Raw genomic sequence first — 24,407 nt, 5'->3', positions numbered from 1 at the left:
GGGTAGGGCCCAGCCTCACCTCCCAAAGCATTCACCACACACTTGGGAAAATAAGTCCTACATATTCAAAAAAATTAAGTAGGAGATTTTGGTAATGGTTCAGATCATAGAAGGGAAATCACAAGGTAGTTCGTGACTAATTCCATATGACTGGTAGAGATAGCAGTGGGTGTGGGGAGTGCTCTCTAGGGGCTGGAGAAGGTCTAGAAAGCTTGGAAAGGAAGGAGGGAGGTCGAGGAGAGGAGGAGGCTGCATTGGATCTGGATCTAGAGGGGTCCAGCACTGATGGGTACATGGGAGGAAGAAGAGAGCATTTCTGGTGAATGTAGCAGCTTGGGAAGATGAGAAATGGCTTGGTTTGAAGGTGAGCAGAAGGAGATGAGGCTGGGCAGAGGCATGTGGCCTTCAGGCCTTCAATATGCAGGGATAGAGGGAGTGTGTGTGTGTGTGTGCACGCATGTGCTCCAGTCCAAGTTCAGGGATAGGAGGATACGGGCCCAGGGTCCCTTAGGGAACTCTTGTAAATCCTAGTGGGAATGACGAAGAATTGGTTGACGGCCGTACATCTTAATCTTAAGCAGAGGTCTACAGCCTGTGCTCCAGAAATGTCCTCAGGAGCAGGAAAGGAAGTCAGAGGAATGCTAGCCATTCCCCCACCATTGTTCTATTTGAACATTTTTCTTCTTAGGCATGTTAAATGTCTGGCCATTCAGCAGGTATTTATGAGTTCTTATTCTGGTCCAGAAGCTGTTCTAGGTGCTATGGTTACAGAAGGGCAAGAGAAAGGTAAAATCCCTTGCCACATAGACCTTCTGTTCTGGGAGAGGGGGAGGGACCATAAACAATCAGGTTATGTATGGGGCCAGGTGATAAGGTGGAGGTAGAGCCCTAAGCAGGTAAAAAGATACGATGTGCTGGGGGCAGGTGGAGGGAAGCAGTTGAGGGGAGGGCTGGGATTTTAAATGGGGTGGTCACTGACTTGCCCTGCCCCTGGGACTTAAAAGGCAGCAAAAGAGAGGTGTGGGGCCAAAGGGAAGGAGACCAAGCCAGATCCTGCAGGATCTTGAATCCCAGTTGATCCTCTTCCACCCACTGGTGGCTTCGGCTCTAGGCAGCAGGGAGCCTTTGAGTGTGCTTGAGCAGAGGAGTGCCATGTATGGTAAGATACCCCTGATGACTTCGTAGAGGATGGGATATAGGGGGCTCCAGCAGAGAGGCTGGGCGGGAGGCTGAGATTCCAGATGACCAGGGCCTAAAAAAGCCCACTAGTTTCACACCTCTGACTTTAGTACAGTGGGGCAGGGCTAGGAAGTAAGAGCCGTGGGGCAGGGGTGAGGGGGATAGCAGGTACTGGCAGAAGGGGGGTGATGGCAGAGTTTAGGTTGGAGGGGGAATGATGAGAAATGCACTGAAGTGTTCTCAGAATTTAGGGCATAGGGTCAGTTCAACATTCTTGCTGTGACTTTTCTTTATTTTAGAATAATACAGCGCTTAAGAGTGTGGGCTCTGGGTTTGACTCCTGCCTAAGTGACCTTGGAAGAGTTACTTAACCTCTCTGTGCTTCAAGCCCCACACCTGTAAAATGAAGATAAAGAAGTATTTACCCGGGGCGCCTGGGTGGCGCAGTCGGTTAAGCGTCCGACTTCAGCCAGGTCACGATCTCGCGGTCCGTGAGTTCGAGCCCCGCGTCAGGCTCTGGACTGATGGCTCGGAGCCTGGAGCCTGTTTCCGATTCTGTGTCTCCCTCTCTCTCTGCCCCTCCCCCGTTCATGCTCTGTCTCTCTCTGTCCCAAAAATAAATAAAAAACGTTGAAAAAAAAATTAAAAAAAAAAAAAAAAGAAGTATTTACCCTATAGGTGCATTTTTGACAGGATGAAATCGGCTACTGAATGTAGAATGCTTGGAACATTACCTGGGGTACAGGAAGTACCATGCAGAAGGTGATTTTCCGGTGGAAATCCTTTGTAAAGTCATTCATTCAACCACTGCTTCTGTGTCTATGGTGTGCCAGGTGCTGCACTAGCCATGCTATCTTATTTCATCTTTGCAACAACTGCCCGAGATAAGCATTGTCAACCACATCTTGTAGATGAGCAAGCTGAGGCTCAGAGACACTAAGATCTGCCCAAGGTCACACAGCCAATAAGTAGCAGAGCCAGGATTTGAGAGGTTTCCCTCCCCCCGCCCCCACCGTCTGACATTAAAGTACCTTTTATAAGAACTGTTATCCCAGGAGTGATCTGTTATGTAAATGTATACTGACATATAGGCTACATCAGTCTCCCTTGGTATGTGGTGCTGACATGGAGCCTTGGGGAACATAGAGGCATGGCCAACTCCCCAGGTCCGCCAGGGGCCGCGTCAGAGGTGAGACCCTGGGCCGGAAGTCAGAGTTGCACATGGGTGAGTAAAAGTTAGCACCTTCCCCCAGTGACTCATCCTCACAGGCCTTATCAGAGCTTTTCAGCCACCTGGAGAGTCTGTCTGAGACCTGTCTTGGTTGATTCAGCCCCTGGTGTGCTGGAGGAGCAGAGTCTGATGGGTTTAAATCCCAGCTCCACCACCCCTCAGCCATGTGAGACAGAGATAGGAGGGAATTTCTCTGTGTCTCAGTTATGTTCTCTGCAAACCCTTGTAGGGATTTTGTGAGAGTTAAATTAGGTTGGCCATGCAAAGACTCAGAACTCCCTGGCCCCAGCAAGCTCTAAGAGTTAGCATTATGTGAATTATTATCTTATAATGTTATAAAAGTCTCCTGTGACCTCTGAGGCCAGAATAAAATGTCCCATCCCCTCTGGATGATCCCTCCAGTCACATTTTGTTTTGCCTTGTTATGTAAATGTGAGTGTAGCTCTTTGCCTGACCGGGAGTGCTTGAGACCAGGGAATAGGTCTTCGTGGTTTTTGTTGTTGTTGTTTGTTTGTTTGTTTGTTTGTTTTTAAATCCCTGGAGACTTGTCCCTTGTCCTAGATGATGTTGAAGGAAGTTTGCCAAATGGAAAGGGTTCCTAGTTTTCCACTTCCCTCGCAGCCGCTTACTCTGACCTGCAGACCCCACTTCCCAGGATTATGGACAATGTCTGATATTTCGAAGGGTGCTTTACGGTTGGCCAAGCACATTCACATTCATACTTTATCCAGTCTTCAGCGTTTTTCCCTGTGACCATTGACTCTTATCCCCATTTAATGGGTAAGGAGACCGAGCCTCTGCAGGGTTGGGTAATCTGTCCACAGATTCTCAGGCAGAAGGTAACAAACAGGTGTCTCCCTGCCCATCCCAGGAAGCCTTGGTCTGGAGGCTCAGATTGACCAAGCCTCTCCATGAATTCCCCTGTGCCCTTCTCCTGAGGAGAGCTGGGAGGAGAACTTTACACAGTTTCCTCCTCCTCCTCCTCCTCCTCCTCCTCCTCCTCCTCCTCTTCCTCCTCCAGGTCCTGTTACTTCCAGAAAAGCACACAACAGTGGGCCTGAGCTGAGCCAGCGATCGGAGTTGCTTAAATCCCCCCCACTCCCATTTCCCTTCCCCGTGGGTCTGAGGCTCAGCTGGGGCTCTGGGCTTGCGGGGAACAGAGACAGTGGGGAGGGTGTTGTAGCTTGTAGCATTTGGAGCCATGCCTAGAGCACAGACAGTCCTTGGAGGAACCTGCAGCTGGAGGCGGAGGAGGCTGGCACCTGTGCTTCTCCCAGGAGGAGGAGTGGGGCTAGCTGCAGGGCCCAGAACCGTGTTCAGGGTGCAGGGGAGCCTCCTGGGGGTGTCACAGGAGAGATGCTGGGGGCAGTGGCAGAGGCACTTCCTTTCTGGGAGGCAGACAGGCAGATGATCCTTCCAGCAAGGTGGGACGAAGCCCAGGGCTCCGGGACAGACTGTAATCCAGACCTACGAAACTCCAGAGCTATTGCTTAAGTGGAAGAATCTTCTGTTCAGTTTAGCCTAATAAGCAGTTATTGAGAAGTACCTATAATGTCCCAGCCGATGTGGGGAATACAGAGTCAGTGAACCAGGGACCCAGCCCTGTGAGGAGCTCAAGTCCTACAGCTCCCTTTTCACCTCTTCTCCCTCCTGGGAGCCTTGAATGTTGGGTGGCAGTGGGGATACTTCCGTGCACGAGGCTGCATTCAGATTCCTGGCGTCCCAGAGCTGAGGCTAGAGTTTGGGCCTGGCCGGTTGGCAGGGCAGCGCGGGCAGGGAGCTGGCAGATCACCTGCTCGTCGAATTGGGTGCCAGGTCTGCTGTGGGGACAGAGGGGTTATTGGGCCTTTACGGTTGGGATCCCTGGTTCCCTCCAGGATTGTCATATGACCAAAGGAGCAGACACAGGAGTGTCTCTGGGGTGTGGGTGAGAAAGATTGTAGGTGGAATGACCTCTAAGACCATGGCTCCGGTGGCCCATCCCTCCCTCAGGCCAGTCCCCCTTCCTTTCTTCCTCCAGCCCGGTCAGTCTCTGCTGCTATGCGCGGCCCACCTGCCTGGTCATCTGCGCCTCCGGCTCCTTGCTTCGGTTTTTCTGGTCTGCGTCTCCATCTCCTAAGGCCTGGATCAGCCCTGCCTATTCCAGAAAGGCTTTCTAAACTCTCTCAGCCAAAACTCCCCTTCCTTTCTCCATGCGCCTCCCGGGTGGAGAGCCAGCAGCCCCGAGCTGAGCTCCGCATTTACATGTCATGTAATGTGTTCTGAGCACCTACTAGACAGCAGGCAGCACAGCGAGGCCAGGACTTCGGAGTCTGACCGGCCTGGGTGTATGTTCTAGCTGGGTGACTTGGGGCAGGTGCTCTGATTTTGGAGTCTCAGTTTCCTCTTCTGAGCTTGAGGATGTGGTCCCCACCTCACAGGGAAGTTGTAAGGTTCTGCTGAAATAATCCGTGCAAAGTACTTAGCATGCAGCTCTTGGCTCGCAGTAAATGGCTCTCACGTGGCAGCCTTTAACAGTCTTTGCCATGTATTGTTTTGTTTAATCCATACCCTGACTTTAAAAGGTAGATCTCAACCCAGAAAGAGGGACAAATGAACCTACGTGCTGAAATGAGTCGTCCAGCGTCTCAGGACACATGGGCACTGAGGCTGGCATTGGGGGGGGCCACAGTGTTCTTTCTACTGTCTCTGCTTCCCACATCCAGCCCCGTTTCCCTCACTTTTGGGTATTCTTCACAGCCTCTGCCAGGGCACTCAGCAAATGTTGATTGAATGGTTGTTTTCCTGGCTGGTTTAAAGAGAACCAGGTTGGGGTGGGAGTGGGGGGAGGGGGGAAATGGGACCCTCTCGAGCATTCCAGCCCCTTTCAGATTTGTAGCTGACCCAGCAGAACCCTCCAGTGTACTGCCTGCCCCTCTAACACCAAGCAGAGCTGTGTAGCCTGCACCTAGCCCAGTGCGTGAAACCAAATCATGCCCTGAGGGAAAATCAGCCGGTTCCTTCTGATTTATTTATTTTTAAATAGCAGAGCTATTTATACGGCAAAGCTTTGAAAAGAAAAAGAGAAGTAAGGGAAATACCTGCCTGGATAATCCCCTGTGACTTGGGGCTGCTAGAAAACAAAAAGAATGGCCGTTAGCTGGCAGATGGGCTCCAGGCAGCATGTGGCGTTGTGAAATGTGTGCCTGTGAGGGTCAGTGGGAGAGGCCTCTTGGGAATGGCTTAGCCAAGCTCCCCCACGCCCACAGGTGCAGCCCTCACCTGGCCAAGGCCACTCTGCTCCACCTTACTGTAGTCAGGGCGACATGTTGGAAGCTACCTTCTCCGGCTGAGTCTCCGTCTGAGTCTCCGTCTGTACCAGCTGGCGTTTGTGTCTCCATAGTCCTCACTCCGCTGGTTGTTTCCTTTTATTGCCTGTGCCGACTTCGGTGTCGGGCTCCGGGGACCTCGCGTGCTGGTGTGCGTGTTCACCCCACGGCTAACGGCTGCAGGAGACGGGGAGGCGATCAGTGTGTTTTTGTTCTTTGTTTTTGCTCCCAGGCCGGGGTTTTGGTTTTTGTTGTTGTTGTTTTCTGTTTCTCTAAAACTCTTGAAACCGCATGTGGAGATAGAGCTTCCTTTCCTGGAGGGAATCGAGAGGCTGCTGTTAGGAGGCCTGGGGTACAGGAGACTGTCTTTGGTGATGGCCCAGAAGGCGGTGAGACAACGGGATGGGGTTTAGCACAGGACTGCACCTGTAGCTGCACCTGGTAAGCCAGCATCTCTTGGGAACGGTGACTGAGAAAAAAAACAAAAACAAAACCCCAGAACCCACAGAACTCTCCCCGGGATCTAACAGGTGTGGCCTGGCTAAAACCCCCGGAGACATGCTGTCTCCATAGCATCGCACTGCGGCTCTTGGAGATGAAAATAACTCATGTGCAGAGAAGGAAACGTGCCCAGGGACTCACTCCGGATATCCACGATGCTACCTGTCCTGTCAGTACCTTATGGCAGCCCCTTCCTCTGGGAAGCTGTCTCTGGGCAGGGGTGGAGGGTGGGTGGTAGATGAGGGGGCAGTGGCCCAGGACCATCTTGCTTGGGTGGTCTTAGCACAGGGGTGAGAGGCAGCAGAGGGGCCTGTGTGGGGAGGTCTCAGGCTCAGGACCAGAGCGTGCTGAGGTGGCGGCATGGCGGGCGGACCAGGCATCGGGCACGAACACTGTGACCTTGCTGAGTTAGACATCCAGCTTTCTGCGTCTCCGTTTCCCCAACTGGAAAGTGGGTCAGATGAGCATCCAGCTCCTAGGACTGTGCTGAAAGTTCAAGGCGATTGCACCAGGGAAAGAGCCACATGTTGAAGGGCTCAGTGTGGTTTCCCTTCTCTTACTCCCCTTCCTTCCTCCCCCGAAGAGTTGTTTCAAGCAACTCCCTGGAGTTGTATTTTCCCCTGAACCACAGTGAAGCCCATGAAAATGCTCATGGCGAGGAGGACCCACGTCTGAGCCTGGGTTCCCATCCACGAATGCCAGGACTGGGCTGTTCACATGTTTGGTTCTGGCATCTTCCTCTGCCAGGAAAGGCATTGGTCCAGGGGCTTGCAGAGGCCTCCTTTGACCTCAGTTTGCAGAGACACCTTGCTGCACATGTTTGCTTTTCCTTGGCTGCCTGGGGCTCCCTGAGAGTGTGCAGCTGGCTTTACTTCCTGGGTGGGATTTAGCGATGATAAAGCGGCCAGTTGCTGAGTGCTATTGTTAGTTGAGACTCTTGGTTTCAAGTGACAGGAGCCCAACTTGAATGAGCTTAAGCAAAAATGGGATGCCTTGGAAGGTTCTAGTGGAGATTTAAAGACCCAAAGGAAATGCTGCAGAATCCAGCCCTAGGGAGAGAGCAGGTGACCTCCAGCATCCCTGCTCAGCAGTCCATGGCTGCAGGCAGCTCCCAGCTGACCCTGCACACACTTCCATGCATTCTGAGGACTGGGCCTTTCCCAGGTTTTTCAGATTAGAACCTGGCCCAACTTGGAGCAGGTACACACCCTTTGTACTCAAGATTGTGGCCAAGGAGTAAAGGTTCTTTGATGAACCTGTCTTGAGTCCCATGCCGATCTCTGTGGCTGGGGAGTGGGAGGTGGGGTGGAATCTGTATTGGAACAAAGGGAGAAGGATGCTTGTAATATTAGTAATTAAGAATAATGCTAACTTTTCTTTTTTTTTTTTAATTTGTTTTTAACGTTTTTATTTATTTTTGAGACAGAGAGAGACAGAGCATGAAGGGGGGAGGGGCAAAGAGAGAAGGAGACACAGAATCGGAAGCAGTCTCCAGGCTCTGAGCCATCAGCCCAGAGCCTGACGCGGGGCTCGAACTCACGGACCACGAGATCCGTGAGATCGTGACCTGAGCTGAAGTCGGACGCTTAACCGACTGCGCCACCCAGGCACCCCAATGCTAACTTTTCTTGAGTGCTTACTTTGTGCCAGACATTCTTCTAAGGTCTTTACCTACGTAAACTCATTTAATCGTTGCAATCAATCCCACTTTCTATGCTAGGGAGCTAAGGCACAAAGAGGTTAAGCAATCTGCCCAAGGTCCCATGATGAGCTAGTAGGGAGAGCTGGCATTGCACCCGAGCAGAGGACTCCAGATGTGCTCCTAACCACCCGCTCTAACCCAGATGATACAATGCATAGACGTCACCTCCAAGCACTTTGAACTACACACCTGGGCTGCATTGTTAACAGCAATACCTCACTTGTTCTTCACAACCACCCTGCGGAGTGGGTACCAACAGGAGTCCCATTTTTAGATAGGAAACTGAGGCTCACAGAAATTATGTGACTTGTCTACGACCATCAGACTCCTTGAAAGTGGCAGAGCTGGGGTAGGAGCCCAGGCTTGCCTGGTTCCAGGATCTGAGCTCCTGGACCACTTCCCTGGGCAGCCTTGGCATTCAGGTGCTTCTCTTGCTCCGGTGACTGTGATGGAGAGCGGACCTGGGTCAACATCTGAGCCTTCATCCTTTGTCCAGGGGGTGGGGGTGGGGCTGGGGTATGGAGACCTTGGCACACCGATGAGGGGCCACCTTGGTGGTTCTGGGCCAGCCAGTCTTGGTGCATCTCACACTAACTTACCCCAAGGGGTTCTTGGACAAGCCTTACATGCCTCTGACCTCTGGATTTCTTCATTCCTTCATTTGACAAGTATTGATGGAGTGTCTGGTGGTCCCAAGTGCTTGGGGTCCCCCAGTGAAGACCCTGACGCGATGGAGCTAGAGCAGAGGGAAAGGTCCCCTGAGGTACGCTCATGTCCCTTGAGATCATGAGGCTACTCGAATACGGCAGGACATCTTTGCTGCACCACCCAAGTCAGGTCCGCAAGGGCCTGGAGACTTCGTGCCTCTGCTTGGGACTGGTGAGGTGGCAGGTGTCAGAGGAGACGTCGTTCCCTCGTTCTGTTACAAAGGGACGCTTGTGTCAGGGAGCACACATGGGCATGGCATCAGGCCAGCTCCCCTGGGAGTCCCAGGCTGCTGTGGCCAGTGCTGATCGCATCCCCAGGTAAGGCTCTTGCCTGTGCCATGCCTCAGTTTTGCCCTCTGTGATGTGACTGTACTTCCTGCCCTACACGGTGGCTGGGAGGATTGTCTGAGATAGCACGTGCTAACTACCCATCACAATGCCCGGGCGCAGATTAATCCTTTAGATTCGTCTTTTAATAACCGACTAGCTTTGTAGGTGGCTCTAAAAGTCAGGGCCCATAGAGGGGGGCAGCTAAAGGGTCTTTGGTGAGGAGTCACCAATTAGGTCCAGTTTCTCATTCTACAGATGAGGAAACTGAGGCCCCTTGAGGGGAAGGGAGGTGCTTGGCCCTAGTACCTTCTGGTTTAGTGGATTTAAGGGGAGTTCGAAGTGTGTTTAACTGTTGGTCAGGCAGAGGGTTTGAGTTCGTCCTTGGGTTGGCTGGATCGCAATGTGCCCAGGCCTGTGTGGGAATCTGACCCTCACAGACTGGTCCAGAAATGCCCACCTGCATCCCACTGTGTGGACAGTCCAGTGTGCTTCCCTTGAGAAGCAGGTGGCAGATAAGGGGAGCCCTCCGGCCTCTCTGAGCCTACAGCTCAGGCTGATAGAATGTGGGTGAGGCAGGCTGGCCTGTTTGCCAGCCACCACGTTCCAAACGGCCCGAGAGGTGTGGCTTGATAACGATGATCATGATGGGCATGGTTGTAGCCTCTGCCCAAGTGGCTGCCCTGGGAGCTCACCACGGCTGTCCTAGGACCCCTCCCACCTCGGTGTGGTGGGAAAGACCACGAGCAGAGGGTCAGCCTGCCCTGGTCTTAAATGCCACAGAGCCGTGGCAGGGGCTTTCTGCTCTCCAGACCTGTCTTCCTGTATGTGAGGAGCTACGGAGACGGACCACGTCTAGTCGAACAGTGTGCGTTCAATGCATGGTTAGTGCTCAGTACATAGTAGCTACTTTCCTATTCATAGTCTGAGAATTCCCGAAAGTGAGCTCAAGTCCCAGGTGCTTAACACAGTTCATTGTGCATAGAGAGAACACATGTGTGATTATGGGGGCAAGGAGGTCCACACCCCTGTTGAGCGAAGTGTGCCTCTGTCTCTGGAGTATGTGTGTTGCCTCTGACACATCTCAAACTTCTCATCTTAACTTTTGAGGCTACCTCTCAGGAATTTGGAGTAGTCAAAGTAAATCCTTAGAAATGTTTTCTAACCCTGGGCTCCATTTCCAAACAGGTGTAGAGGTATTTTCTGCAGAAGTGGTAGGATGTGACCAAACCATTTGGGTGGTCATCGGAAGCCAAGATAATTGTTTAGGAAACTCAGCCATGATCAGATGGTCCACTTTTATAACTTCCTAGTTTATGTAGTGTTTTGGATCCTTTCCACCTTGGGAAATGTGACAGATTTCACGCTGGTGACTTATTACCAAGTTTTTACACCAGCTTGACTTACTTTCAGCGTGTCTTCAGCTTAGAAATTCTGGCACTTTCTGTTTCTACTAAAGTAATCTTTACCATCTTACTTTCTCTGCAAGTCTTCAGGTAGAGATGTGATTAAACCCTTAGGGTGCCCAGACAGTGGACACAATGGAATTTGTTTAACCACCTTGCAATTCCTTTATTCATATGCAAAACTTGGAGCACAGAGAGAAATCCTCTGTGCATTTCCTCTAGTTGGGTAGTGTTACTACAGGGCAAAGTACACAACCTGGGGGACCTCTTAGCAGGGAGAAGATATGAGGCTGTAATGTAAGATAATGTAACTGACATTCATTGCCGGGCTCTTGTTTTTAAAGGAACATGGCAACCTGTGCGTGGCTCTTCCTGCAAGATGACTTTAGTCACTGCGATGCCTAAGGATCAAGTAAGTCTCTTTTCTACCATTGGGTTGACCTTGGGGAGCTGGCGTCAGGCTTCAGAAAGGTGTAAGGGCACCTGCACTCTTTCTTTAAACCCAAGTGAATTGTGATCCGGTTTGGAGAAGCAGTGGCTGGTGAAGGCCTCCGTTCCCACACCCCGCCCCCCCTCCCGCCCTGTCTCTGTCTTTGCCCCACAACCGACAACCACCCCACCATTGCACAGCCCTCCATGCTGTCAGAGGAGGGAGGGAGGCGGGGCTTGAGACTGAGATGTGGCTGGGACCTAAGTCAGTGGTCTTTGGGCAGGGGGACACTCTGCCCCTTCTCCCCTTAGAGCAGCAGCTCAGATGTCCCGACTCCAGTCCCAGTTCTGATGGCATTTCCGTCTCCTGCTGGCCCAGATGTGTGCCAAGGCAAGAATCTGGCTGGGCAGCTCCTGCAGGGAGTGACTGCACAGCACTCCACCACTTGTCCAAGATTTGAAAATGTGATTGCGGCATCTTCCTCTGCTTGGCTTCCCTTCTTAGGAGAACAGACCTGTTTACCTCTTTCTGTAGATTTGGCAAGTCTACGGAGGCAGGCTTGGGGGCCTGGGAGGCTTGGTGTGGGCAGGAATCAAAATGACTGATTGGCATAGTCACCCTCAGGAACTGTCTTGGGAGCCCCCACTGCTCTCCCCAGCTCTGCTCTGTTCCCCTGCTCTGTCTCTATGCGCTGCCAGAACCTCCCAGAAGACAATCTGAACATCACTGTCCCGGTGGCCTTCAAGGCCCCCTCCTGTTAGACCTCAGCCTCATTTTCTGCCTCTCTCCTTTGCCCTGACTTCAGTCCCACAACTCCTGGAATAGGCGTCCACATCTGGGACATGCCATTCCTTCTAGAAGCTTCCCTCCCTTCTCCAGGCAAAGTTGGCGCCTCCTCCTCCTCTCCACTCCCATAGTGCTTTGTTCAGACTGCAGGTGCATGACCGGCCGAGTTAAGGTTTGCTCACTTGTTTGTCTCACTCCCTAGCTGTGGGAGCCTTGAGAGCAACGACCCATCCTCCAACCTTCCTGTCCGAGCCAGGCAGTGCCATCCTGGAGGCCCAGTATTGGGCACGTGGCAGGGCGTCGGCAGCTGTTTGTTGACTCAAGGAATTCAAACCCCAAGATTTCTTCAGGGCTTTGTGGCTCATGAAGCTCTACCGCAGTGTCTGGTGGGAACCTCACTCCCTGGGAGGAGTGGTCCAATCAGCCTCACGTATTTTATAGACCTGGAGACAGAGGTCTGGGCAGTCAGCTAACTTGCTCCCGCCCTGGCTGCAGCACATAAGAACCAGGACGCTTGTCTCCTATGGCCAGGCTAGTCTGGTTTCTGTAATACTGAATTTTATAATTAGAGAGAACCCAAGAGCTTATTTAGCACAAACACCTTATTACCAGATAGGGACACTGAAGCCTGGCCTGAAGATACTTTCTCAAAGTTACCTACCTAACTGGTGCCAAATGGAGAATTGGAACGTGGGCCCTGGACTTCCAGTCTGGCATCTTTCCTCTCCTCCCCCTTCCTCCTCGGCCTCCCTTCCTTATGTAGACACCAGAGAACATTTTGGGACTATCATTCTGCAGTACCAGGATGGTGAAGGACTTCTAGAATGCCCTGAGTTAGAGGGAACATAGGGAAGAATAGAACTGGCCCTGCCTCTAGGGGCTTCCCTGGAGGTGTGAGACTGGGGTGGGTCCTGGTGGAGGGGGACAGGGGGAGGAGGGGATCAGAGAGCATCATTGCCCAACCCAAGGCTGGAGCAGGGTGGGGGAGGGGCAGCAGGCAGCCAGGTCTGGGCATTTAGAGGCTGGCCTGGGGGGCACTGAGGAGCTATGGGAGGTGACATCCTAAACAACAGACCAGGAAGGGGTTGGCTGGACCTGGGAAAAGCTACTGCAGGAGTTCTGATTCTTAGTGTCCTGGCAAAGAGGTCCTGATAAGACCATCTGCTGTGGCCTGAGAATTCTGCCTCTTTCCTAGAGAAACAGAATATAGAATGTGTCCCCAGAGAAGGGTCGGGCAATGGGCAGTGAGTTCCATCGTTGTCTGAAATGTATATGGGGAGGGATGTGTATGCCAACTCATTCCTGTTGTGCCCAGATGAAGTTTTGTTTCTGACTGACCACACTTCCAGGTGGCCTTTCCCCCGCTCTCAGTCATAGGGCTTTCCTGGGTCTTTCATTTACCCAGGCCAGATACAGGGCCAGGCAGGTCCTGAGTCCTCTGTTTATACTCTGCCCCTTCTTGCACCTTCTGGGGCATACCGACCGGAGACTGGGACTGACCACAGGCTCCATCTCTGCTTGGCAGATTGAAACATAACCTTTGCCCAAATTACAGGAAATGTGAGTTTTGCCACAGAGGTACCTCGGGTTATTTTCCAAATATGGCCAGGTCAGAAGCTTCTCTAGGGCAGGAAAAGCATGTGGCTTCTCTCATTATTGTTTACACCTCAGGTTTACTTGGACTTTCCATTTTAAAAAGATCAATTTCACGTTCATAATAAGGCAGGAGGATTCATTCCCATTTTGCAGATGAGAAAGTTAACTTAATTTTCTACCTTGCCCAGGGTAGTATAGCCACCTAAGGTCTGAGCTGGGACACTGCCCGGGCCTCCTGTTTATAAATTCCATGATCTTTCGAAGCTGCTAAGCTCCAGCCATATGTAAATCCTTGGAGGGCATAGGACTTCAGAGGAGCCCAGTAACTGTTTGTTGAATGAATGAACTTTGGCTCTTTTGGGGAGGCAGGCGGGAGGCACTCTCCACCATAAACGGATCCTCTTGGGCAGCAAAGGGAACACTACCCGGTGAAGTATTTGCATTTCTTGCCATGATAAGGAGCTGGTGAGTTCTCTTCTCACTCAGCCTCACCTCCAGGAACTGGGTCATGCACACTGAATAATTAATTCCTTGAATCTTTTACTCTGAGCTTCCTCCTCCTGACGTTGAGGTGAGCTGTCCAACATGGGTCTTTGAAAGGTCCTTGGCAGAGGCAGATCCTAGCGTTGTAATAAACATTCAGATGATCCATCTAATTGCTCACAATGACTGTTCTTGACCTAATCAGGCCAGGTTTCCAGTGGGTTAATTCCATCTGCCACTTTTCCCCACTGACCTCCTTTAGACCGAGGAAGAGGGAACCTTGTGATCATCTTAGATATTCAGGTTTCTGTAAGACAGGAGGGCTCACCCCTCCCTTCTCACTGACCTCTAAGCTCCTCAAGATTTTGTGGCAAGGGCTGGAGAAAGAACAATTAAACCATGTCAGCTTGGGAAGGAATGCATGGGGGGTCAGGGAGACAGTTATCAAAATATCTTCTGGGCCTGCTCTTCCCCTAAGTGGCACTTGGGTCATGTTTCTTAGAGTCTGTAGGGGATCCAACTGGCCTCATTAGAGTACCCTAACTAGGTCTTGAGGTCAACGGAGTAGAGTGGAAAAAAGAGTGGGCTGAGGCCAAGACCCACGTTCTAGTATTGATTGTCCACAGCTTAGCTGCATGGCGTTGGGCCACTCAGAACTTCACCTGTCCCAAGAGTTATTAAGGAGATAAGGGAGGCATCGAGGGTTGGGTAGCATCTTAAGGAGCTTCCTGGAATTCTGTGATTTTTCAGTGCTCTCTCTGTCCTTGTGATTAGCTCTGTCACCTTCTCCAGGTCACCTCCTCCTAATGTGGCTGGAGATTGCTTCTGTAGACACTTTTCTCCTGGCCTTCGTAGCCTCTCCCCTACCCCACCCTGGGACATACCAGAGTACAGATAAGAACTGCCTATTGCTTCCCTAGTCTCTTGCCAAGCACCTTGGGGAAAGTCTAATGTTTTGATAGAGAGTTGGGAACCCAGGAGGTGCAGGTGGTATTAGAAGGGAGTGAGAAAAGTCTTTGAGTGGAAAGAAGCCAGCCCAGATGACCAGGGGTTGTTGGAATAGCCAAGCTCTGAATGCCACAAGTTACCTGGAGTTGAGTTGTTTGACCAGAGAGAGCAGATGAGTCCTTAAGAATACGGCCTTGGGGCGCCTGGGTGGCGCAGTCGGTTAAGCCTCTGACTTCAGCCAGGTCACGATCTCGCGGTCCGTGAGTTCGAGCCCCGCGTCAGGCTCTGGGCCGATGGCTCGGAGCCTGGAGCCTGTTTCCGATTCTGTGTCTCCCTCTCTCTCTGCCCCTCCCCCGTTCATGCTCTGTCTCTCTCTGTCCCAAAAAAAAAAAAAAAAAAAAAAAGTTGGGAAAAAAAAAAAAAAAAAAGAATACGGCCTCAAGTGTCTCCTCTTCTTGGCCAGCCAGGCTCTGTGCTCAGGACTGACCAGACACTCTGGAGCAGTAAAGTTCTAGTGTTGGTAGAAGCCTGCTCAGTGGGAGCTAAGAGATGTCTCAGATGGATAACTAGCACAGAAAGGGGAAGAGCTGAGAAAGGTGGGGTTGCCTCTAGGATTTATGATCTTAGTGTGTTAAAGCTGGGAAGAACCTATAGAACATGGAATCGAATTCTTCTGTTGTATGGGTAAAGAAATTGAGGCCCAGAGAGAGAACTTACCAAGACCCAGAAAGCAAGCTAGTGGGAGAATGGAGATGAAGGCCAGGTCTCCCGATTCCCAACTTTGGGAATCAAAAACATCATATGAGGGGCACCTGGGTGGCTCAGTCGGTTAAGCGTCAGACTGGCTCAGGTCACGATCTCACGGTTGGTGGGTTCGAGCCCCACGTCGGGCTCTGTGCTAACAGCTGAGAGCCTGGAGCCTGCTTCGGATTCTGTGTCTCCCTCTCTGCCCCTCCCCTGCTTGCTCCCTGTTTCTCTCTCTCCAAAATAAATAAACATTTAAAAAAACAACATCATATGAAGTGGCTTTCCCCCCAGCGCCCTGCTGCCTCCTCACATGGTTCCAGCCACCACACTTTCCACTTCTCTGTTTGACCCTGTGCTTGATTGTCTAAGGTGTGAGCAGGGCCCCACTGCTGCCACCTCATTGTTTATTGGGGGCCTAATAAAACCTGGGTGCAACCGCTCGGGGAGGTGGAGGCTTCTTCTCATGTGCGGGCTGTTTGGCTTGTACTTAGTGACTTACCACTGTTGAGCCAGCATTATTCTGTTTTATGGCGTGTCTTGGGGTGAAAGGTTAATTTAAGACCGGAAACGAAGGCTCGGATCTGCCAGCCTCGGCAGGAGTGGCCTCTTGTGGGTTTGCCACTCAGACGCAAATCACCTTTGTTGCTAAGCAGGCCTCGTCCTGAGAATCTGAAGCTAAGGGTGTGGATTGAGTGTGCAGCCTGCCCTGTCTCTTACTCTGAGAGAGGCCACTTTGGGTGGCAGGCTGGCCACCTTATCATCATGTTAATGGCCCATGAACTGGCACGGAAGCCATTCACTTTTTTAAAGTAGGACCCCACTTGTTTTCACGTTTCCTCCTGAGCTCCATGACACGAGTGGGCACAAAGTTGTGTGTGTTACCTTGTCTGTTCCCCTCGGCAGCCCTCTGAGAGGTGGCCATACTTGTACTGAGAAGGAAACTGAGGCAGACACAGGCTTCTGAACTCACAGGGGCCAGGGCTCAGAGGCTGACCCCGCCACCTGTTCTCGTTCCACATCTCAAGTGGCCTCTCTGTTAGCACCGAGAGGGGAGGGCTGGGGCTAAATGGGCCGGGCGTTGATTGGGGCGACCAACATTTATTATGCGGTTTCTGAATGCCGGGTCCTGGGCTGGGTTGTGGGGATGCAGGGGTGAGTAAGCCCTAGTCCCTTTATTCCCAGGAGCTTGTGCCTTGGCCTGACAGCAGGACAGGTGCATACGAAGTTACAGCCGCCATTCTAACTGTTGTCATAGACACATCAAGTGTTCTGGAAGCACTGAGAAGAGAGCCTCACACAGAATACCTGCACTGAGCACAAGCTGGGGGACTTGGGAATTGAAGGATGAATAGGAGATTACTAGGTAGATAGGAAAGCAGGCTTCCAAGAAAATGTGTGGTGGTATGAAAGGGCTTGATGCAGGACTCACAAGTAAAGAAGAGTTTTCTTCTTCGCTGAGGGTGGAAGGGGTGGGACATTTAACTGAGAGATAAGCTGGGGGAGGAGGGGGCGTGGTTGGCACCAGAAGGTTAAGGGCTTTTGTGAAACACTTGCTAACTCTGTAAGAGTCGTTGAAGGAAACCTCAGTAGGGACCAGCGAAGATTCTCCAGATATGAATTCTCCAGGCACCTGAAGTACCTTTCCCTGTAGACACGTGCACGAGGCTTGTTTTCAGACTGTGTCCATTTTTTACCTCTTGTGTGTCACGCACCAGTGGAGGTGTTTATTGATAGGGCGAAGGCATCAGAATGGGACCGGCCACACTGACAGTTCATGTGTAAAATGTCTCAGATTCCTCTTGCCAAATAAGCTGATAACAAACACCCTTGTGAGTTCATGCGCAGACTGTCTCTCCAGGGACTGCTTTGCATTCCAGACAGGGCCACACAATCTTTCTGCAGGAGCTGGGGCTGGAGTGAGAAGGCTACTTAAAAATAAAGACCAATGAAAATATATCGCTGTTTTTAAAGATGATATTTACAAGGCAAAAGGATCCAGGAAGCAGATGATTTGCCATGAGAGAGAGCAAGAATCTTTAAAAATATCAGCTCTTTAGAGTGGGAGGAGTCACGGGGAGAGAGAGAGAGAGAGAGAGAGAGAGAGTGAGTGAGTGAGTGAGTCCTGTGGGAGCCCTGGTCTCTCTCTCCATGGATGAATCCTTGTGGAGGTCTGTCCCAGGAAATCCATTTTGGAAACAGAGCTTTGAGCCTCACTTGTCCTTCATGTGAAAAACCCGAGAGCAATGTGGAGTCGAAGCCTTCACGCCTGCATCGGTCTCTTCTGTAGCTCCTGGGTTTTGTGTTTTTTTGTGTGTGAAGAAAGAGAAATTCCTTTCTGAGACAGCTGCTGCTTATTTTAGCGAATGTGTTTGTCAGAACATGAGCCCAGACACCAAGAGAGGAGTCCAATATCTTTGTTGAGCCAACCCAGCTTTCTTATGTTGGGATGGTAGGACACTGTCTCCCTAACCTCCACAGAAAAATCAGCAGCATGGTCCCACCCGTGATCTTCTCCCTGCACTGATGTCTGTTGGGCTGTGGGGCAGTGAGGGGCAGGGGTCAGGGTAGTCTCTGGTCCTGGAGCGCTAATCCCAGCATCTCTGAGCTCACAGACCATGGCCTTTGTGTGTTCACTGGGAGAGCTGGGTGTCCGTGTCCTCAGAGCCATGGTGCCCTTCCACACAGGTCCACATTGCTCTCTCTGCCAGCCTCGTGGTCATGTGCCAGTGGTGTGGAATAACCTGTGGAATAAGCCAATAATCTCAGGTGCACCTGAGTGGCTCAGTCACTTAAGCATCTGACTCTTGATTTTGGCTCAGGTCATGATCTCATGGTTGGGGAGTTCAAACCCTGCATCACGCTCTGTGCTGACAGTGTGGAGCCTGCTTGGGATTCTCGGTCTCCTCTCTCTGCCCCTCCCCAGCTGGCATGTGTGCATTTTCTCTCTCTCTCTCTCTCTCTCTCTCTCTCTCTCCCTCTCTCTCCCTCTCTCTCAAAATAAATAAATAAACATTAAAAAAAAATCTCAGAGGTCAGTTCATCAGTTTAGTGTCTTTTAGGGACTCGTTCTGCCCTGTCTTATCAGAGAGACCTTTCTGTATTTACTATCTGGAAACTTTATTGGCTTTATAGAACTTTTGGGAAAATAGTTCCCAGGAGGCCTCAGTTCCTCTGCACAAATGAGGAAATGGACCAAACTCTCTCTCTCTCTCTCTCTCTCTTTTCTGCTCAGACATCTAAACTGCTCTCTGATAACAGTGTATTTGACTTGGACAGAGAACCCCCTTGGGTGGGTCCTGCTGGAGTAGAGAGAAACTTTCTCAGAGCTTTCTTGCTCTGCCTCTGGCCCATTCACTCCTCCAAGGTCACATCTGAGAACTTTGCAGCTGTGTTCATTTTCCTGGCACATGGTCATCAGTGTCTGTGGGGAAGGTATGGACAAATAAGTAGGCAGCAAATAAATCCTCCTGCTTTCCAGCAGAAGCGAAAAGGAAGGGAACAGCTCTCAGACTGGGCTGCCAGAGTGCTTTCCACGAAGGAGCATGCCCTCCAGGGAAAACCCCTTTAGTCCTTGGTGCAAAGGGCATCACAGATCTTCCATCCCTAGACTGAACCTAGAGGGAGGGCCAGATGATCTTTAAGCCGCATCCAGAAGTGTCCCCACTCAAGACCAACTCTTGTTTTTAGAGCATAGAACAAATAAACAAACAAACCACAATGACAACAGGATTACCACTGGAAATGCTGGCCCCAAGGAAAGCAGAGTCTGTCCATTCTTCTGGTCACCCCAGCTTGCCCAGCCCACTCCCGCTTGGTGGAATGTCCCGTGCTGGGGCCTCCCAAGAACCTCCTGCTGAGTGTCCCTGTTTGGTCGTGTGTCTTGTCTACAGCACAGGGGATTTCACACTGAAATCACAGATCCTGGCTTCTCAAGTGCGTTGACATGTCCGTAGGCTTTGAACAGCCCATTGGGCTTTTCTGACTCAGGCAGGGCTTACCCAGCCCTGCAGGTGCACACACCTGCTTATAAAGGCTGAATGCAGTTTATAGGTCCCTGTGTGGAGACTGGGGTCAGGGGTGTGGCCGGCTGGTCTGCTAGCTGGGTGGAATGCTTAATGAGAGGAGTGGGCAATCATGTCCTGTGCCCCTGCCCTGGGCATAGCCACACGGAGGCCGGCTGACTGCCAAGGTCCAGGGAGGTGTTATTTACATTGCTAATAACATTCATGACAGTATTAACGACAAAGCAGTATAATTACATATCAGGAAATCGATTCTGAAATTCAAGGTCTATAATTCAAATGAAAAAAATTTGGGAGGCTTTCAAAAGCTAACTCTAAAGGTGTTATAGCATAAGCTGTTCTGTCCCTCCTGAAACAGATCGTTGACTGCTAGAGGTTCATTTATTCAACAAATGTGTAGTGCCTACCTACCAGGAGTGGGCACCTCACCGGCACCGAAATGACAAAGGTAAAAATGAGTAGACGGCTCGTTAATGGCTGAATTCGTCAAATAGGGGCATAATATAAAAAGTCGAATTGTTTGAATCTTTGACACCGATTGAATGCCAGTTGTGTACCCAGAACTGAGCTGGGTACTCTGGGAAATGCAGGGAACCAGACAAAGGACAGTGGCCTTTTCCTTAAGAAGTTTATACATGAGTCACCCAGACAAGATTAATGCACAAAAAATGTGTTGGGGTTCAAGGCTAAATGAAGTGCCAGATAGTCTGGTCTCTGCCCTGTGTACGATCCCTGTGTTATGACTGCTTGTCTCCCCCTGCCCCCACCCCTGCCCAGATGGCAGTTTCTCAGAAGCTGGGGGCGCAGAACTTGTCCACCTGCTCTCCAAAGCGCCTGGCGATGCCCCAGCTAAAGCAGGTTCTCAGTGAATGGAACGAGCAGAACTCTATGTGGGTAGTGATTCCCAGACCTGGCTGGGCCACAGAACTCCCTGGGGAGTCAAAAGCATTCCCCTCCCCCCCACCTTGGCCATCAGGCTACATAGATTCTGTTTGGGAGTGGGGCCAGGAAGCTGTATTTGGAGACCCTTCCTGGTGAATCGATGGTAGAGCCAGGTTGGGTGGCCTCTGGCGTGGACTCCAGGAGGAAAAGAATGCATAGGAAAGAAAGGTCAGTAAGGGGCCAGGAATCTTCTGTGCCTCTGGTGCCACTTCTCTGAGGTTTTCTTCAGGCCGCCTGTCACTCCATCCTGTGTGTCCACACCGCTCAGTGTCACGGCAGCCATTACCCATAATTATTATTGAAATGTGATCCCCTGAGTGGACTGTGCAGTTCCTTTGGGAGACAGGGCACAGTAAGTCTTCAGTTAGCATCGTGGGGCATGCCCCCACTCTAGAGGATGGGTAAGATTGGAGCAGGGCTGGGAGGAGGAGGGTGGAGGCTGGATGTGGAGCACTTCAGGGGCCCACCTGTCTGATGCAGCCACAGGGCAGCGCTAATACCTTTGGGAATCGAGCCTAAAAAGGAAATAGGGGCTGCACCGGAGGCCTGGTGAGCCCATCAAGGGGGTTTACACAGAGGGGTGTAGGGAGCCCTGAGGGCTTTGGGAACAGGGTGGGGGCGGTTCTGGCTGAGAAGTAGAGGCTGGGTGGGAGGCCCCTGCGGTAATCCTGGTGGCGGTAAGATAGAGCAGTCACACTTCGAGCCGCCACATAGCCTGGGTTTTGTAGCCACTCTTGCTTGGGTTTTACCCACAAGCAGTGGTCACTGGGCACCTACCATTGCTAGAGGCACAAATCCCAGGCTCGAGAGCTCACAGTCCATTGAGGCAGGCAGACCTGTAAGTGGATCCACTCAATAGGATGTGTGAAACGATCATCGGAACCTCCACAGGGTACGGTGTGGGGAAGGGGGTGAGTGGAGGCCCGAGCAAGACTTCAAAGGAGAACAGTGCAGCCTAGAACACTGCCTAGCCAAGCATCATTGTGTTTCATCCTCACGTAGCCCAGTGGGGTCAAGACTATTATTATCCCCATTTTATGGATGGGGAAACTGAGGTTCAAAGAGGTTTGGTAACTCATCCAGGCACACATAGCTAGTAAATGGTGTGTCGTGTTTCTAATAAGTCTGCCTGACTCCAGGGTCCAAACTGGGACCCCTGGTACTGTGCTAGCTTTGGTATTTCAGCTCTAGAGCCCCCCAGGTTTTCACCAGATAAAAAAGAATGTGCATGGGCATGTTAGAGACACAGTACAAGCTAAGGCACAGGCAGGGAGTTGTGGAAGAGCCTGGCTTACTAGGGACTGCAGGTGGCTCAGTAAGCCAAGAGTACAGGGAAGGGGAAGCATTGGGGGGCAGGCCAAGGGCAGGCAAGAGGTGAGTCACAAAGGTGGTTTCTGTTTTGCTCTTCTAGGATGTTCAGATTTGGCCCTGAAGATTGTTGGGGGGGTGGGGGGCCGCTGCTGAAGGATGAAAGAGGAACAGATCCTGAGCAAATGTGCGTTTTTGATGTAAAGGTGTCTTTGGTGGCAGCTTGAGAAATAGGCCGATGGGTTGGAGGGGGTTGATCAGGAAGCAGGAACAGCTTGAGGAGGTTTTGAGGGCTCAGGTGAGAGCAGAGAGGAAGGAGGGTGGTAGTGGATGGGGCTGCTGAGGCAGGACTGGGTGATGGGCCGCTCAGGAGGTGAGGGACTGGGGCAAGGAGGGGACTCTGACAGTGTGACTCGGGGGTCTGGATGCAGATGGTGCTGTTCGCTGAGGTTGGGGGTGCAGGGGAGTGACAGGGGAGGTCAACTGACCACACGTGAGGTCTCTGTATGGGAGTCATTGAGGAAGTGGGTATTTGGCAGTTGGCTTACGGACCTGGAGATCCCATGGAGGGATAGCTTGTTGGGTCGTAAGGACATAGATATTGGTTGAACTATAGGAGTGTCTAAGGTCCTTGAGGGCGAGAGGAGAGTGAAGATTAAAATCTTGGGACACAGCAAAATCTCAGGGGCATTGAGAGAGAGAGGAGCCTGCAAAGACTGAAAATGGGAGAGGCAGTGAACAAGGTAGGGTCCCAGTTGGGATGGTGGAGTTGGTGTGGCAACCTTGGGTGTGAGGCCAGGCCCGGACTGTGTGCATGGGTGGGAAGCAGACTGCAGTGGATGGAAGGGGAGGTGGAGGTGAGGGAGTGGACATGGCCGGGGAAGCCAGGCTGGGTGGGAAGGACGGAGAGTGCCATTTTGTTTTCTTAGGCGAAGGCAGTATAGACCTAACTATGATGGAGTTTGCGCACATTTTTGAGACTGACTTCATGTTGATAAATTCACACGAGAACAAAAACCCTGCAACTTTTGTCAGGCAATGAAGAACAAATTTTTTGCTGGGGGAGGGGGGGAGGCGGTTGACAAATACATTAACTTGGCACAACTCTTTAAGGTCTGGGGCCTTTGGAAGACAGGCTCCGTGAGACACTGCTGGGCTGTGAGCTTCTCAGGGCGGGGACTGCTCTGTGGTCGTCCCAGGCTCCTGGCTGGGGAGCTGTGTGTGGAGCGAACAGGCGTTGTTGAGAAATCCTTTTCATGTTCGCTTTGCTATGGCTTCCGTCTCCTCCTCGGCATCCCCCTCTGTCCTCCGGACCAATTACTGGAGTCCAAGTCCCTGAGACCTAATTTCAGCAAGTCAGGAGATGTAATGCGATCCAGATACAAAGGTTCACCACGGGGAGTGACCTTAAGGGTGTGCTAGAAACCAGCTCAGTGGAAAATACACGTTTAGCTCTCCCATCCCAGCCTAAGTTAGATGAACGGGAATGAGCTACCCTTTCCATTTGTGTGAAAATGCACCAATTTCTACCTTAGTTTGGCTTGGGCTGCCTTGAGCTTTGAGGTAGTGGGAGTCATTCCCCTGCAGGTGCTGGAAATGACACTTAGCACATCCGTGAGAGCGCACTATGAGGCACCTCATTTACGTTTCACAGAGATGCTCTGTTTATGACTTGTTCGGTAGAGTGCTCAGTGAGCTAGAGTCCATTCGGTTTCCACCATAGCACATCGCTTCCAGGGACTCAGGGCGGGGGACACGGGGGCAGGCACTGAAACCAAGGAAATGACTAGCTTATCTGTCCTGTTCTCCTCTATTATTCTCACGTAGAGAAAGGATGTGGATTTTCAACCCAGGATATATATATGGGACGGGAGTGCTTAAATAGAGAGGTGGGCAGGCGTATTCTGAGGGTCAAGCAACCTTTTTAGGATATTGAGGACCTAGTGGAAGGTAAGATATAAAATGGCGGATCTGGTTGTTTTGGAAGTTGACCACAACGATGGTGGTAGTGAGAGAGATGCTCATTCATGTGACCAACATTCTTTTTTTTTTTTTTTTTTTTTTTAATGTTTATTCAGTTTTGAAAGACAGAGACAGAACATTAGCAGGGGTGGGGCAGACAGAGAGAGGGACACAGAATCTGAAGCAGGCTCCAGGCTCTGAGCTGTCAGCACAGGGCCCGACACGGGGCTCGAACTCACGAACTGTGAGATCATGACCTGAGCCAAAGTCAGACGCTTAGCTGACCGAGCCACCCAGGTGCCCCACGTGACCAGCGTTCTTACTGGGAGAGAAAGCTTTCTGACACAGGCCAAATCTGACGTACCTACCACACTGTGGTTTACCTCCTGTATTACTGAAGGGGACGTTTCCCACCTAACAGATAAACCCTCAGTTCTCAGTGACTTCATATACTTGGAGTTTATTTCTCATGTATGTGAAGGCCAAATGTTCCTCGTCACAGAGGGCTTTCCTCCCAGGGCACCCAGGGAGTCTGGCTCTTTCCTTCTCCTGGCTTTGCCATCTCCCACCTGTGGTTTCCAAAGCTGCTGTGCTCTGGCAGAAGTGAAAAGAACGTGGACGGTCACCATGGGAGGTTCTTATGGGGCATGCCCGGAAGTTGTATATATCACTTCTGCTCATAGTCCGATTACCTAGAGCTGGTTGTGTGGGTTCACAGCTACAAGGAAGGGCTCAGGAGGAAGGAGCAATGCGTGTGGCAGTCAGCTAGCCTGTCTCGGCCATACCCACCAAAGCCTGAAAATTACCTCCCAGCTGAGTTTT

General features: G+C 51.4%; 1 protein-coding gene across 6 annotated transcripts in view; it reads left to right on the top strand.

Annotated features, from left to right (window-relative positions):
- The window catches only part of MICAL2 (microtubule associated monooxygenase, calponin and LIM domain containing 2), a 142,665-nt gene that overhangs the window by 15,651 nt on the left and 102,607 nt on the right, over window positions 1-24,407 (top strand). For all 6 annotated transcript variants that reach the window (XM_049649851.1, XM_049649848.1, XM_049649844.1 and 3 more), the window contains exon 2: window positions 10,706-10,773. The gene's annotated coding sequence lies outside the window, so the exon portion shown is untranslated. The remainder of the gene's footprint in view (window positions 1-10,705; window positions 10,774-24,407) is intronic.

This window comes from Panthera uncia, chromosome D1 (genome assembly GCF_023721935.1).
Source record: "Panthera uncia isolate 11264 chromosome D1, Puncia_PCG_1.0, whole genome shotgun sequence".
NCBI classification, from domain to species: Eukaryota; Metazoa; Chordata; class Mammalia; order Carnivora; family Felidae; genus Panthera; species Panthera uncia.
Note: the sequence above shows the minus strand (reverse complement) of the source record. Positions and strands in the feature narration are given on the sequence as shown.